A 16,142-nucleotide genomic window follows, 5' to 3' on the forward strand; every position below is an offset into this window, starting at 1 on the left:
GCCTTCCACAAAGTCAAACATCTCAATTGTGTGCCACAATGCTAGATCACTTCACAAACATATTGATGAGTACAGAAATGATGCTCGCCTCCAACAAATAGATTTCATCTTTATACTGGAGACATGGGCTCAACGCTGTGATCCTTTGGAATATTACAGACTTCAGGGATTTCATTCTATTCCAATCAACACACTCCTCATAGACCACATTGTGGAATATTTGTCTACATAAAAAATGACAAATCTATTGACAATTATCAGTTCATTCAGGCAAAGGGAATGGAAGGAATAAAGATTACTCTACAGAATGCAGATAAACCTTTGATAATTACATGTGTGTATTGCCATCCAACTGCTAATATTGACACCATATGTGAAAAACTTAACTCTATAATCTCACCTGTGAACACCAATATTTTGATTGGTGACTTCAATATTGACCAGTGGAAACAAACACTGCAGCTTAAAAACTCCTTTCTACTACAAATAATCTTCAGCTTGAGTCAGTTCACTCTCAGGAGACAACAAACTACCATTCCTGCATTGATCACTCTCATATAACTAAGCACCACAATTATGAATATGGACTGTTAGAATGCTATTGGAGTGATCACAAATTACAGTACCTCTTTATTTAAGGTATGTAGGTATGTGCAATAAATGATAAAATAAGAAAAAAAAAATTTCCGTTTTAATATAAATCTTGTGTTGAGAACCCCAACAGTTCCATCTAATGGCTATGGCACTTGCACGACAGCATCTTTAGGTCTCCTGTTTTAAAACACTAGATTAAAGGTCATGATCTCACAAACCAAAGCCGCCGCCCCCCCCCCCCAAAAAAAAAGAGTGGTGATACTATTTTACCCTTGTGTGTCTGTCATTCTGGCAAATGCTGTTCACACAAAAGAAAACCCGGTTTGCTGTCACATTGACAGCTTTCCTCTTGTATTTTATTGTTTTATTTAATTGTGACTGGTGTAACATACAGTTTGATAGCGGACAATACCGCTTCGTTTACAATGGCATTTGTAATAAAATGCTCTTTTCAATTCAACACGTTGTTAATGTTGTCTTTCAAATTGGCAAAAAACAGAGCAGCGTAGACTCTGGTTGAAAAAATTATTATAGGTTATATGATAGAAACATGGACGATGGTATAATTTGCGAGTTAACGAAATTATTAGCCGAGCTCTGCTGTAAGCAGAGCCCGGCTCTAGGCAGGCAAATCGCCAATGTTACTATAAATAGCACAACTTCAAAAGTAAACAAAAAACCAAACAGCGTCAAAGTAAACGCTTCCGCTTTACCAAATAGTTACACAAAGAGCCACGCTTTGTCAAAAGTGCTGACATTTTGTTTTTGTTTCTTTAAATTCGAGAGAATTGTCTATCTTTTTTAGTTTTCTTATAAATAACGTGGTCACACTTTTTGCTGAGCTTTGACATAAAGGAACTAAGAGTTGTTGTGTACCAAGCGGGGTAACTATCTAGGAATGTTTCTCGTGGTTTCAGCCACAGACTGTTATTTTCCGACGTAAGTTCCACCTAACATTTCTGGAAGAATGCTACTTGGTGACAAAGAGGTGCGTCGTCATTTTTTAACCATACAGACTCTAATATTTCCTTTAACATTCGATAATCAATTCTCACTAGTTCATCCACCCCTGCGAATGTTAATGTCATTTAAATTTTAGACCACGTGGTTTTATTTGATCCTTTCAATTTCGCAGTAAAAATCGTGCCTCGTGTTTATAGTCTATTTCATAGAATCTAGGTATTTTTAATCAAATATAAAATCTGGGGGTTTATTGATTTTAAACTTTATCTTCATTAATTGTTGGATAAAATGTGTTCTAGAAATAAATGGGACAATACAAAAAAAATAGTTTTTGTCTGCTGTTGCAACAATTAACATGCTTTAGTAGAGATCCCCCATAGGATTGATTTTCGATCTGCGCCTGACCTAGGAATAGCATCAATAGTGAAACAGACTATACTATTTTATGCAGAATGCATTTATGTAAAATAGCGATGGCCGAGTTAAATATCGGTTCCCAGGCCTATGAAATGGACATTCACCTTTATTTTTGTCGAAGGGGGGGGGGGATATAGCCGAAAGAAACGTTTTGTACTTCTACCGATCCGAAAAATGGAATTAGATTTGTAAAAAGGAAGCCAAGGATGACACCCCTGCGAATGTGTTCGGAATGTGTAATATATCGTTGCTAAATATGTAATAAATCCAGAGGTGCTCGAATGAAAGTTCACGAGACTTCATCGAAATTTGTTCAGTTCCTGTGAAATTTCGAGTGGAAGTATAAGTGTTCGGATAATATTCTCAAAATACGTGAGTACTGGTCGTTTTTCATATCATATCCTACTATGGTTTATGTTAAAAATGAAATCTTTTAAGATGTATGTCTTAAAAATTCACCGTTCATCGGTTATTTATATTAAACAAAAATATTCAGAACAGAGTTATCGTTCGTGTTCAACCACGTGTAGAGTGGTTGAAAATATAAACATTGGGTTGCTTAATAAAATCAAATGTTTGATGCTTGTGGTGTGCAATACCATGTTTTTAGAAAAATAATGGGTGTCTTTTTTGCATAAAAACCTACTATATTAAGCCATTTTCAAGGAACATTTTTTTCTTTCGGGTATTTACACAAAGCGCTACTACTCTTTCAAGCATCGTCTGCAAAATGGCGAATAAATACCATACCTTGTCGGAAATAATAGAAAAAAGTTTTAATGTGGTACCAACCATGATAGGGTATCAATAAATCACAAAGTTCTCAGGGACTACCTAAGAGAAAAAAATCAATACTTTGATTTCAACACTTCGACGCCTATCGATTAAGCAAAGTTTTACATTTGTATGTCACTTCTACTTAGACTTCGAAGTTGACGGAGAACTGTGCAAATGCTCATCCCTATATAATACAAGGTAGGGATAAAATCGCCATTTAAAATTCCCGCCCTTCCTGAAGACCTATTACATTATAAAAGAATATTCATGCACTGAATTTATTTTGATTAAAATTTGCACTCATGATACTTATAAATGAACAGATTTTTAATTTTAGTATGATTATTTTAAACATTCATTTGAATTATTTAATCCACCATTTTCATCTGTTTTGTTTGCATGTACATGTACCACCTTCTTTAACAAGGCCGGGTCTGCCATAGATTTTTGAATGAAATTTTTTAAATGAATTTCTACTGATATCATTATTTTAAAATAAAAAAATAAGACATTTACCACACCGTTTTTTTTAAGGGGTCATCTCAAAGTTTGTTAATTTTTAACATAGGACCCTATGGGATTTTGCTTGAAATGTATCAATTTTGCACAGTTTTTTAAAACTTCTGCCCTAGAGATTTCTTTTTCTGTTCTACATATTAAAGTTATTGCTAAAAGGCATCAAATGGTCAAATAAAAAAAAACCTTTTACCTCCTGATTTGTTCCAGGGGTCTAATCAAAGTTGGTTTTTGTATGCCAAATTTCCCAGGTTGTCAGATAATGGCTATTTTTTATTTCACAAAGACGGAAGTTGTGATCTTTATAGTATTATTAAAACATTCAGACATATTTTAGTAATAAATAAATATATAACATCGCATATTAAGGGTCATCCATATAAAATACATGGTTACTGTCTTGAAATATATGAATTAAGCTATATTTAGGCGGGTTAAGTAAACGTGACAGAGGGCTAGGCTTGCTGAACCCTCTACATGTTTTCGACCCGAGCCCAAATATAGCTTATTCTTCGAGACATTTGTGTTTATTCTACAATATAATATCAATTTTACGCATCAAACGAGCTATTTTCAACAGATTTCGCTGAATATCTGCAGTTGAAACTATCACGCCATGGCGTCAATAAAGCAAAACGATGACGTCACAATACAAATGAAACACTGCGCGAAAGCGTGCGTACTCGTTCTGTACTTGGCCTCGTTAATTCAGTTTTAATCTCACCTGCCCTGAATATACATGCACTTGTTGTCACATCGAGCACAAGCCTAAGTGCGATGATTCTAAATAAGCAGAATAGTGCTAAATTTTCATTATCTTCTATACTCATGTTGTTAAAAAATACTAAATGTATGATTATCATATGAAGCCCTCTACTGAATTTGTGAAATATTGTGAAATTCATAACCTAAGGTTAGGGTTTCAGGTCCTCGAATGGGACCGATATGGACATATTAGTGAAAATCTATTAAATCTTAGAAAATCTTTTTTTCTACTCCCATTAATAATTATAAACAAGTTCCCTTACCGATTTTAAATTATAAATATGGAGATGGCCACATAAAGAACGGATATATCCTCAATAACGGGCTGTATTTCACAAAGCACTCCTTTTTAACCGGGTTTTCCAACGGAAAAATCCGATTATTAAAATGGTGAAAATGGAGGGCGGACGGGCGGCTGCCGAAAGGGTACCCTCATTGTACGGATAACTCCTCCTACTGTTTTCAAGATAGGAAGTTGTTCTTTTGCAGATCAATTGTGCATATATCAGAGGTGTGCAGATTGCTAGGATTTTGATTTCTGATAATTTATGAAAAAAAAACAGCTTTTGAACTTAGTCATTTTTTGACAAAATATTGCATATAGGGTACCCTTATTGTACAAATAACTCCTCCTACAGTTTTTAAGATAGGAAGTTTTTTTCCAGATCACTTGTACATATATTAGAGGTGTGCATATTGCTAGGATTTTGATTTCTGATAATTTATGAAAAAAATACCAGCTTTTGAACTTAGTCATTTTTTGACAAAATATTGAATATAGGGTACTCCATTTCACTGGATACGCTTGGTAGTGTTTATCAATTCAGGGTTGACATGGATTATGGATACAGTTCAAATAAAAGAAAACCCGGTTTGCTGTCACATTGACTGCTTTTCATTTGTTGACAGAATGATTTAGTCCCGAATGATATATTTCATGGTAACAGGTATATGTGTATGTACCTGTCTAATGTAGCATCTGTGCACCAGGTGGAATGCAGGACTTCTCAGACTAGAATGATTCATTATCACAATTGTCAGATGATGGGAAACTTAAAGCATAAGGTCATTGCCTTACGTCATGACGTTTCATTCTCCGAAATAGTGCAGACAATGGTAGCAAGCAATATCAAGATTTTTCATAAAAAGATAAACCAATGCATGTTTAATGTGTCAACATTTACATTAAAGACTGCCTTACAATTGATGAAAATGTTATATAGGATGCAGTAGGCAACAGAGAACAAGAGGTTTCAAGTAAAAGGACTGTTCACCATACACGTGTGTACATGGGGTAATCGTGTTTTAAAAATAGATTGCAATATTTGAACGGTGCGAGGCAGGGGTGTCAACGAAACAAGTTGTTACAGATTGCCTATTACGGTTCATGTTCAGTGCAAGAAATAATTGATGTCAGATTATCATCACTAACAACGAATCATTAGTTTGAATTCAAACAAATATGTTTTCATGTAGCTGGAATATTTACTGATGGAACAAATTCGCCGAAGCGGGGTGTGACCGATCAATTGGGCGAGTTCATTCATCTTGAATAAGGCGTAACTTAAGTTTCGTACTAAATGTGCATTAAGCAATTACAACTCAAGTGTATATATATATTTATTCGATCCAAAGATTGGTAAATAGTTGTTACAAAACAAACAAAAATATCAGTTGATCCCCTCCAAACGGATCTATGCCAGTGGATGAGTTCATTCAAACCATCGGAGATTACAACTGCTGCGTGAATAGTAAAGCAGGTTCGCGCCATAATGTGTCTCATTCATAACGTTTGCTCGCCGGTTAGTTGACTAGTTCAAATTGGGATCATAAGAATACTCCAGAGCTCACAGTGTGCACACATCACAGGCACGCAGCATCGAGGGTGGGTGGGCTACATCCCCCCTTTTTTTCGCCGCAGACGCTTTCTAAACTTGACTTTTGAAAAAATTGAAGTGTTATGCATGGGTGCCTCCTACCCTCCACTTTTGTCGGAGCATGTAATATATGACGCTGATAATAAATGATTTTAATTAAATTGAAGTTACAATAGAAAACTACCCGCCCTCCAACCCCTGCCCCCACACCACGGATTAGGATTTTCCTTCATGATTTTGAGAATTCCCCCAGTTTTTTTATTGCTTGTCAAGATTTTTTGAATGAAGATGATACATGCTTGAATATTATTTCCTTTTTTCTTAATAGTTCTTAATATAAAAAAAAAATATTTAAAAATTTGATTGTTTTATCTTCCGCTTTCAAGCTTACATGCAATTCCTTGAATAATAACATATGTACATTCCTAACATAAAATGAATTTATTTAATTTTAAGTGATGTACATGCACTATATAGAAAATAACTGAAATTTCTATTAAACGTTCCGTTTATGAATTTATGACCAGCAGCGAAAATTAAAATTCATTTCTTAAAAGATAGCCTCATCGATCAATGCATGCTTCCATTAAATAAATATGTGTAACCAGGCAAACTTTTTGGAAAGCTATTACTTGTAAGAATATTAGAAGGGATAATGACTTTATAGTATAACATCAATTCTGTATGAGGGACTGTGTCTATGAAAGACTTGCATTTTTCTCTGTCTTGGACAAAATATATTGCTACCTCCTATGTTTGGAGCAAATCTTTTTCTGCACGTTCCTAATCCTAGTACACAATCATGTTAACATAGTTCCTTTTAAATGTAATGCATCTAAAAGCTAAATATGACTGGATAGCTTATTTCTGTGAAATCAAGAGCCAAACTTCTGTATTGTCCTGTCCAGTTTCTTTAAGATGATGTTTCTTTAAGCACTGGTACGCAATTTTAAATCAAAATATATAGAAAGAAGTGATTAAAAATTTTGTAAGGACTGTTGAAATAGGCTAGGATATTTTGTTAGTTTATCCAAAATCAACTTACTATAGTCTGTTCCAAGATATCTGTATAGCAAATTTGAATGATTTTTAATTTAAAAAAATACACAAACCTTTTAAAGAAGTGCAAATGAAATCGATAAAAGGGAAAATATTCAAGATATATCAATCGAAGTATCATTTTTCACTCGGAAAAATTCACAGGAACGAAAACAGTTTTCTTGTGGATTTATGATAGGAAATGTTGACACCTTTTTTTCTCCATTCGGAAATCACTCTGAATACCTCGCACAATTTTTCAACGTTATTATCCGGGTACCTATATTTTTTGCAACGCAAAATTCCCGTAGACTTTATATTAAGTCACCTGAGTCACTCAGGTGACCTACATGTATTGCAATTGGTCTTTGTCCGTCGTCGTGCGTTAACAATTTTACATTTTTAACTTCTTTTTGAAAACTCCAAGGCCAATTGATACCATTTTTGGCGTGAAGCATCTCTATAATAAGAAAAATCTAAATTGTAAAATTCATTGCTCCACATCCCCCGGGGCGCCATGGGCGGAACCAAAAATGCAGAAAGAGATCAGATTTTCAAAAAATCTTCTCTTATTCCACACGTGTGAGGAAAAAGCTGATTGCATGGTTATGATGTACATGAAGCCCTCTACCAAAATTGTAAAATTCATGGCCCCTGGGTCAGGGGTTCAAGCTCTAGGGTGGGGCCAATATGGCCATATAGCAAAAATGTATTAAATCTTAGAAAATCTTCATTTCTACTCCCATATACATTTGATAAAAGCTAAATGCATTGTTATGAGGTTCATGAATTTTACTACCTTATTTGTGAAACTCATGACCCCTGGGTTAGGAGTTTAGGCCTTAGGGCAGGGCCAGTATTAGCCATATCGTGAAAATGTATTAAATGTTAGAAAATCTTCTTTACTTCCACACATGTGAGAAAGTTATGATGTCCACGAACTCCTCTACCGAAATTGTGAAATTCGTGGCCCTTGGTCAAGGGGTTCAGACCGTGGGTGGAGGGGGGGGGGCATATGGTCATATAGTGTTAATGAAATTAATGTTTAAAAATCTTCTCTACTCTCACACATCTGTAACAAAAACTGACTTCATAATTAGGTTAACCAGGAAGTCCTCTACTAAATTGTAATAATTTCATGAGCCCTGAAGTATGGGAATTGACTCAAGGGCGGGCCAAAATAGTTATAAATTGTAAATGCTTTTATGTTTAAAAACCGTCCTCTTTTCTTGTACTAATACTGAAAACTGACTGTAAATTGTAAAGAAAGAAAATAAAACCATCTATCAAAATTTTTAAATTTCATGTCTCCCATTAAAGGGAATTTAATCTAGCACGGGGCCAAACCACTCATACAGTGTATAGAGTAGTTGTTCTTAATACAGGCAGTAATAATTGACTAACCAATTTTACTGATAAGCAGTACATGTATAATGATTTTGGTATAAATACCAGATGGAGTTAAAATGTCAATGAAGGATGAATATTCAAAAGCTGGAACAAAAGTGAATTATTCATTAAAGATTTTAAAGCTGTTTTTGTTTAAAGCTGCTTGGTCCGATTTTTTGGTAATTACAGTATCAATTTTCAATTTTTTTTAATATACAAATCCTTTATCTTAGAAAGTTATGGACTTTCTCCTATTTACACCAACAGAATCAGTCTCCTTTCAAAGTTAGAAATATTCAAAGTTAATAAAAATAATTTCTCTATGGGCAAACGAAAAAACAAGCCAAAATGCATCACGGGAATGTTTAGAAAAGGGAACCGCATGGTTTCGTCCCCCGAATGATTGGGGGTATTCAACCCGCATGCTATGCATCGATTGTAAAGAAAGCAAACTATAGAAATATTGGCTAACAAAACGTACACATGTTTATTTGTAATTTGTCCGATCATTTCGATCTTTATTTAAAGCGATGTCAAATTCGTAATGCAACCATACCCGTCTCGTCGTCAGGGGTGAAATTTAACATGAGGCGAAATAACGCAGTACCTTTTAATGTCGTTTTGTTTTGTTAGCAAATTTTGTACGTATTTTTCTTCATTGAAATTTGGCATAATTTACGGGTAAAACTACTGCAATGTCTATTATTATACATATACTAAGCATAGCCATCGTTTAAAAGCGTGCATAAAATTTGATATAAAATCGGACCAAGCAGCTTTAAATGCCCATATGGACAGTTTATTGTCTGACCCTGAGGATGGGATGTTGTTTTAAATAAAATACGTATACTAGCTACCTCGTTTTAGTTTATCTATGAAAACATAAACATTAAACTTATCTTGAAGGTAACAATAATGGGAAAATTATTTTCTATCAAAGTTTTGTTCCTTTTCAATATCAGGTCATACACTCTTTTATGATCTTACGTTTTTTGCTAAGATTATAAGTTTCATAGTCCTTTATAAAGATTTCAGGCAGGGAGGTGGTCTTCATTACCATATTATAATTTTTCTACTCCAGAAATAAGTTTTAACATAATCAAATGCACATGAGACTCCTCCGACAAGGCTTTGTTTGGGCTATGGTACTCGGGTAACTGTTAAGGGCTCTTATTTTTAACCCCGGCCTATATAAGTACAAGTTACATGTAGTAGTGAAATATTGATATTCGATTTAAAAAATTGAAATCGACAGATTATATACCAATTAAGATCCTTTCCCTCCCCAACATTTCACGTTTGCATCTTTTTATTTTGTATTTTTTTTATACAGGGCCACTGAAATTAAAATATATCACTCATTTACGTTTTAGGGTTCCAATTTACCACGACTGATGAAGTTCATATTTACCAAGACTGATGTCTGTCCAGCTGAGGGGTTTCAAGATATAGATCAGACAACTTCCAACCAACTACCAACGGCTGCATATTAAAATACCACATTTTTAGCTCACCTGAGCTGAAAGCTGAAGTGAGCTTTTCTAATCAAAATTTGTCCGGTGTCTATCGTCGTTGTTGTAAACTTTTCACATTTTCATCTTCTTCTCCAGAACCACGGGGCAGATTTCAACCAAACTTGGCACAAAGCATCACTTGTTGGGATTCAAGTTTGTTCAAATTTACGGCCACACCCTCTATAAATGATGATAATTAGGAATTTTTGAATATTTGTTCGTATTTTTCAAAAATCTTCTCAAAAACTATTAGGCCAGTAAAAGCTGTAACTTTTATGAAAGCATCCTCAGGTAGTGTAGATTCAAGTTTGTTCAAATCATGGTCCCCGGGGGGTAGGATGGGGCCATTGTGTGGGATCAAGTTTTACATAAGAATGTATAGAGAGAATCATTAAAAATCTTCTTCTCAAAAATTATTTATCCATAACAGCTTAAACTTGAGTGGAGGCATCCTCAGGTAGTGTAGATTTAAGTTTGTTCAAATCAGGTTCCTGGGGGTAGGGTGGGTCCACAATGGGGAGGATCAAGTTTTACATGGGAAAATATAGAGAAAATCTTTAAAAATCTTCTTCTCAAAAACTATTAGGCCAGAAAAGCTAAAACTAGTGTGGAAGCATCCTCATACGGTGTAGATTCAAATATGTTCAAATCATGGTTCACTGGGGTTGGGCGGGGCCACAATGGAGGTTGATTTTTTTTTTACATCAGAATATATATAGAGAAAATATTCTAAAAATCTTTTTCTTAAAAATTATTAGGTCAGTAAAGCTTAAATTATAGTGGAAACATCCTCAGGTAATGTAGATTCAATTTTATCTTAATCATGGTCCACGGGGATTTGGGCCACAATTGGGTAATTGGTTTTTACATAAGAATGTAATAAAATCTTTAAAAATCTGCTTATTATAACCTATTAGGCCAGAAAAGCTTAAACTTGTGTTGAGACATCCTCATATAATGTAGATTCAAGTTTGTTTAAATCATAGTCCCCGAGGGTAGGGCGGGCCACAATTGGGGAAATGGATTTTTATATTGGAATATATAACGAAAATCTTTAAAATAATCAGTTTTCAGTCCAAAAAGCAGTAGTTTGTGTGAAAGCACGGGTTTTGCAGATTAATGTTTGATCAAACCATGATTCCCTAGAGAAAATGGGGGGGGGGGGGGGCAGGAGTTATATAGGAATAGCTAAAATCTTCATTCAAGTACAACAAAAAAGGGGTTTGGTAATTACCGTAAAATATGTAGATAAAATTTGGCATATTTAAATTTTTTTAGCAAGATGTACTGTACTTAGTTGTCAAGATATTTGACTTAATACTGTAATGCTAATTTGATCAGAGTTAAGGCTCTTGTTGCTCAGGTGGGAAATATGGCTCTATGGGCCTCTTGTTCAAAGGTGGCATAAAAATTGTTTATAAAAGATCCAATGCCATAATTATTGACGTATGTTTTGCCCTCTTATAATTTTAAGCATGAATATTAACAGAAAACAAGTTCGAATCTGAGTATTCCCTTCGTAGTTTTAAGAACGACGCACTCGCCAATCGCTTGAAAATGTATACATGGACGCGCTTTAATTACTGACATGTTTCGTAACGCGAGAACGTTTTTCTGAAAGAAATTCTGGTATTTCAAAATTTCGTTTGACTTTCAACCCGAAATTCTTTGTACATTTCTAAAGAAACTGGTAATCATGTTCTTCTTATGCAAGCTCAAAACACGTGCTCTCAAAACACGTGCATAGTTATACGTTTATTGATTTTCAAATTCTTAATACTAAAGAAATAAAAACTGAGCTGGACACAGTGATTTAAAAATGATAAAATGTCAGTTTGTAAGAAATGCATGAACCAGACTGAGGTGGAAAATGCCATTCAATGCTATTAAATACAATATATGAATAATAAAAAACTAAAAAAAAAATGGGGGAAATACCAATAACACCTGTCATATTTAATTGTATGCATGATAAACGCTGGAAACAAAATGATTCCATGACAACAAAATAAAGTAATTACTGACATACCACAACTACACATTTATATTGATAACGCATACAATATACCTAATTGCAATAATCTGTAAAGAAAATGGAGAGGGAGACAAAGCAAATTTAAAAAGAAAAAATCCATTTTCGACAATAAACTGCATATTGAACTACATGTAATAGTCAAAATACGAGAAGCACAATTTTTAATATTCATTGTTTATCTAGCTTTCAACAAACATAGCATGGACGAATCCAGGGGTGGGGTCTCCCCGCTTCCCATATTTTTGCATAGCTATTGTGTATCCTGCTACTTCTTAAGCACAGCTCCCAAGAGTTGCTTCACACCCCCTTGTATTCTAAATTTCTACTAAGTTCTAAGAGTCCCCCACCCCCTCCTACTTCTAAGAACTATACTGTGTCGCTTCGTGTAATAGTTAATTCTTGTAAAGATATTGTGTGTTTATATAAAGTTGGGGGCCCAAAACTACTAATTCTTTACATTTAAATCGAAATATCTGAGAAATTCTCGACAGTAGCGACTCAAGAAATTTCAGAAAGGGGGATGTACCGGGTCTGATACACTATTCTCTCCTACTATCTCTGACTCACTATTCTCTCTTTCAGTTTCATGATCAACTTCAGCATCTCTCACTCACCCTCTGTCTGACTGCAAAACACTGGCACTGACACACACAGGGACAATCTTTCTTACTGTAAGTCTTCTATTCTTTGTCATAAAAAAGTTGACAACAGCTTTACCTGGATATAAAGCATGAATGTCATTAGATAAACACTTGATTGCAAAGATGTTGTTAAAGGAATTTTGTCCTAATTTATTTCTCAATTCAGACTTTTCAATTTTGAGCTTGGAAAATCCCCTTTCAGCTTGAGCACTTCGAGGTGGGAATGTCAAGATCAAATCCACAATGTCCAGTAAATATGAAATTAGTACTGAACTCTTATTACTGGTTGCAGTGTGTAAACAATGGGTATATCAGGGTGAGGGTCAATTACAAGTACATGTACTAATTGAAAACTTTCAAATACATTAATAATTTTTTTCAATTACTGGCAATTACATTTATTTATTTTTTAAATGTATTTTATTATTCTCAATTACTTATAGAAATGCAGTTAAATATATTTCATTTACTTGATTTTTTTTTTTGGAAATCTTGAGAACGAATACATGTATAAACAGCACTGACATACAGAGTGACAATGCTTTATGCACGGTAATGATTTTAAATGTTCGAGTTTATTTATATTATCATATTGATTATGCTCCAACGTTTCTAGAAACCTGATTTTCAAGGAACATTTAATTCATCCAGTATCACTGAGTTCAAGTTTGATTCTGACCAAAATTTTTTCTAGTGAATTTTTAGGTTACCTGAGTCACTCAGATGACCTAATCCAATTGGTCGTCCATTGTGCATCTTCTTGATAAATACAAAGCCAATTATTATGATTTTTGGTTTGAAGCAACTCCAGGATAAGAAGAAATTAAATTGTAATATTAATGATTTCATTACCACTGGGGCTTAATAGGCAGGGCCAAATATGCAAAAAGACCAAATATTAAAAAATCTTCTTTTCTTCTCCTACAGATGTGTGTGTGTGTGTGTGTGTGGGGGGGGGGGGGGGGGGGGGACTAAATGCATTGTTACAATTTCCATGAAGCTCTGTACCAAATCGGTGAAATTCATGACCCCTGTGTGAGGGGTAAAAAAAAAAGGATGGGGACAATGTGGCCCTATGTTTAAAATGTTTTAAAAATTAAAACATATTCTGTATTTCCCTAATGTATTCGAAAACGCTCAAATTGTGAAATTTATGGTTCCTGGCCTTAGGATGTGGCCAATATGACTATAGCATGAACAAGAAACCCATGGGCCACATCGCTCACCTGAGGAACAGTAGGTATGATAAAATCAGCTTAATGAATTCATAATAAAAATGTACAAACTATCTGGATATTGTTGTAGAATACATGTAGATCATGTATAAAAAAGATATTTTCCCCTTGGATTTTCTTATTCTTATTATCATTAGTCCCTTTTCTGACAGGATAATTTTATAGTCATAAAACATGTTGAGCATTGCAGTTCTCAAAAAGATCCTGAACAATTGTTTATGTATATGGGATATAAACCTACATCAAACTCTTAACCCTTTGTGACGCACAAGAATCGTCCAGGGCCAAGGTTTAGATCTACACAATTTAAAAGATAAGTTACTGAAAATAAGATTAAAAAAAAAATTTACTCTGGATAATCCTATGTAAAAATTCGACCACACAAGTTTCAGCTTTCCTGGCTAATCAGTTTCTGAGAAGAAGATTTTTAAAGATTTAGTCCATATATACCATTGAAAAAATTCGACCCCCATTGTGGCCTCACCCTACCCCGAAAGGTCATGATTTTTACAACTTTGAATCTACACTTCCTGAAGATGCTTTCACACAAGGTCCAGCTTTCAATTTTTAGCTTTCGAGGCTAATTAGTTTCTGAGAAGAAGATTTTTAAAAATTTACTTTATATATTCCTGTGTTAAAATTTGACCCCCATTGTGCCCCTACCCAACCCCCGGGCGTCATGATTTTCACAACTTTGAATCTACACTACCTGATGATGCTTTCACACAAGTTTTAATTTTCCTGGCCAAATGGTTCTTGAGAAGATTTTTGAAAATTTCTCAAATTCTCAATAATTCTTAATTAACTCCCCTTGAAGAACGGCGTGGTCCTTAATATTCACAACTTTGCATCCCCTTTGCCTAAGGGTGTTTTGTGACAAGTTTGTTTGAAATTTGCCGAGTAGTTCTGATGTCGAAAAAGTGAAACGTTTACGGACAGACAGACAGACGACAGACAAAATGTGATCAGGAAAGCTTACTTGAGCTTTCAGCTCATGTGAGCTTAAAGAGTTTAACTTTTAGAATATCTTATTCTTATCCACTACAAGAAGAAATAATTATAATATAAAAAACCAAATAAATGCGCTTCGAATGAATGTGTATAATACAGCCTAAAATGGTTTCAGCTAAAAATTCAGTCTCTCTACCACGCCCTGAAATGCTCTGTCGCTGACCACGTGCTCTTTCCATGTTCACTTCGAACTGGTGACAAAAACCAGAGACACTGTCGCAATGTAACCATACTTTTAGGCCCTAGCTTACAGGTTTAGATGGTATATACTGTTTTGCCTATAATAAACACATAATGATTAATTAACATGTCATTTTACATGCTTTAAAAGTAATAGCTTGCTTTATAGCACTTAAAAAATTTTTTTTGATCTTTTATAGGCCTATAGGATTTTCAATAATGACTTAAGGTGGTATGGGACATATTAATATGGATTAAAGTACTATATAATTGAAAAACTTTCACCGGTTTAGAATTTTCAAATTTTACAATATTTAACCAAAAAATAGCTTTTAAAATTTTTTGAAAAGATAAAAAATGTAAAACCCCCAGCGGGATTCGAACTCATGACTTACAGGTTCGTAGTAAACCCTCTAACCCAGTGCGCTACTGAGTTAGGTGACCATTTTTGTAAAGAAACTACTTATATAATTACACTTTATTTTATTGTTTATTTCGATAAACAATACGTCACAACATGGAAGTTTTCCATACCACCTTAATTTGATTTCAAATAATAAGCTGACCGTATGGGGGCCTTTGTATGCAATCATTCCTTCGTCAATACATGTAGTTCGGAACTGCTGGGGACTGTAAGAATTGCTTATGTTTAGGGAAATCATCATATCCATCAATTCGCGGATCTTGCACAACTGGTCGTTGTCATCAGTAGTGATGACAAGGTCACCTAAGCTACAGTGTAGATACTGTGTTTCGTTTTTCGTAGCGTTTTACTGGCATGATATGCTGAAAACCGGCGTTTGCCATAAACTTGTTTTACTCTAGTAAAGCATATAGTCTGGTAATTTATTAATGCCCATCAAAATCAGAAGTCCAGTATAGGCTTTTATCTCTTCAACTGTACAATAGTACCATTGTGGATCATGACCTGTAATTTAATAATAATTATACATTTATTCAATATTGAAACTCTATGCACGTCATTAAAAATGGAAATTGAAACTCGAATTAATACATGTATATTAATTATTTAAGACAATATTATTTTTTAGGATTAATTTAAGGTGGAATAACAAACCTAGAAAGAAACACCTGAATTAACAGTTAATTATCATATTCCCCGCAAACGAAGTTTGAGGGGGGGGGGGGTATATAGGAATCACCTTGTCCGTTTGTCCGTCTGTCTGTGC

The sequence above is a fragment of the Crassostrea angulata genome, chromosome 3 (genome assembly GCF_025612915.1).
Source record: "Crassostrea angulata isolate pt1a10 chromosome 3, ASM2561291v2, whole genome shotgun sequence".
Classification (NCBI taxonomy): Eukaryota; Metazoa; Mollusca; class Bivalvia; order Ostreida; family Ostreidae; genus Magallana; species Magallana angulata.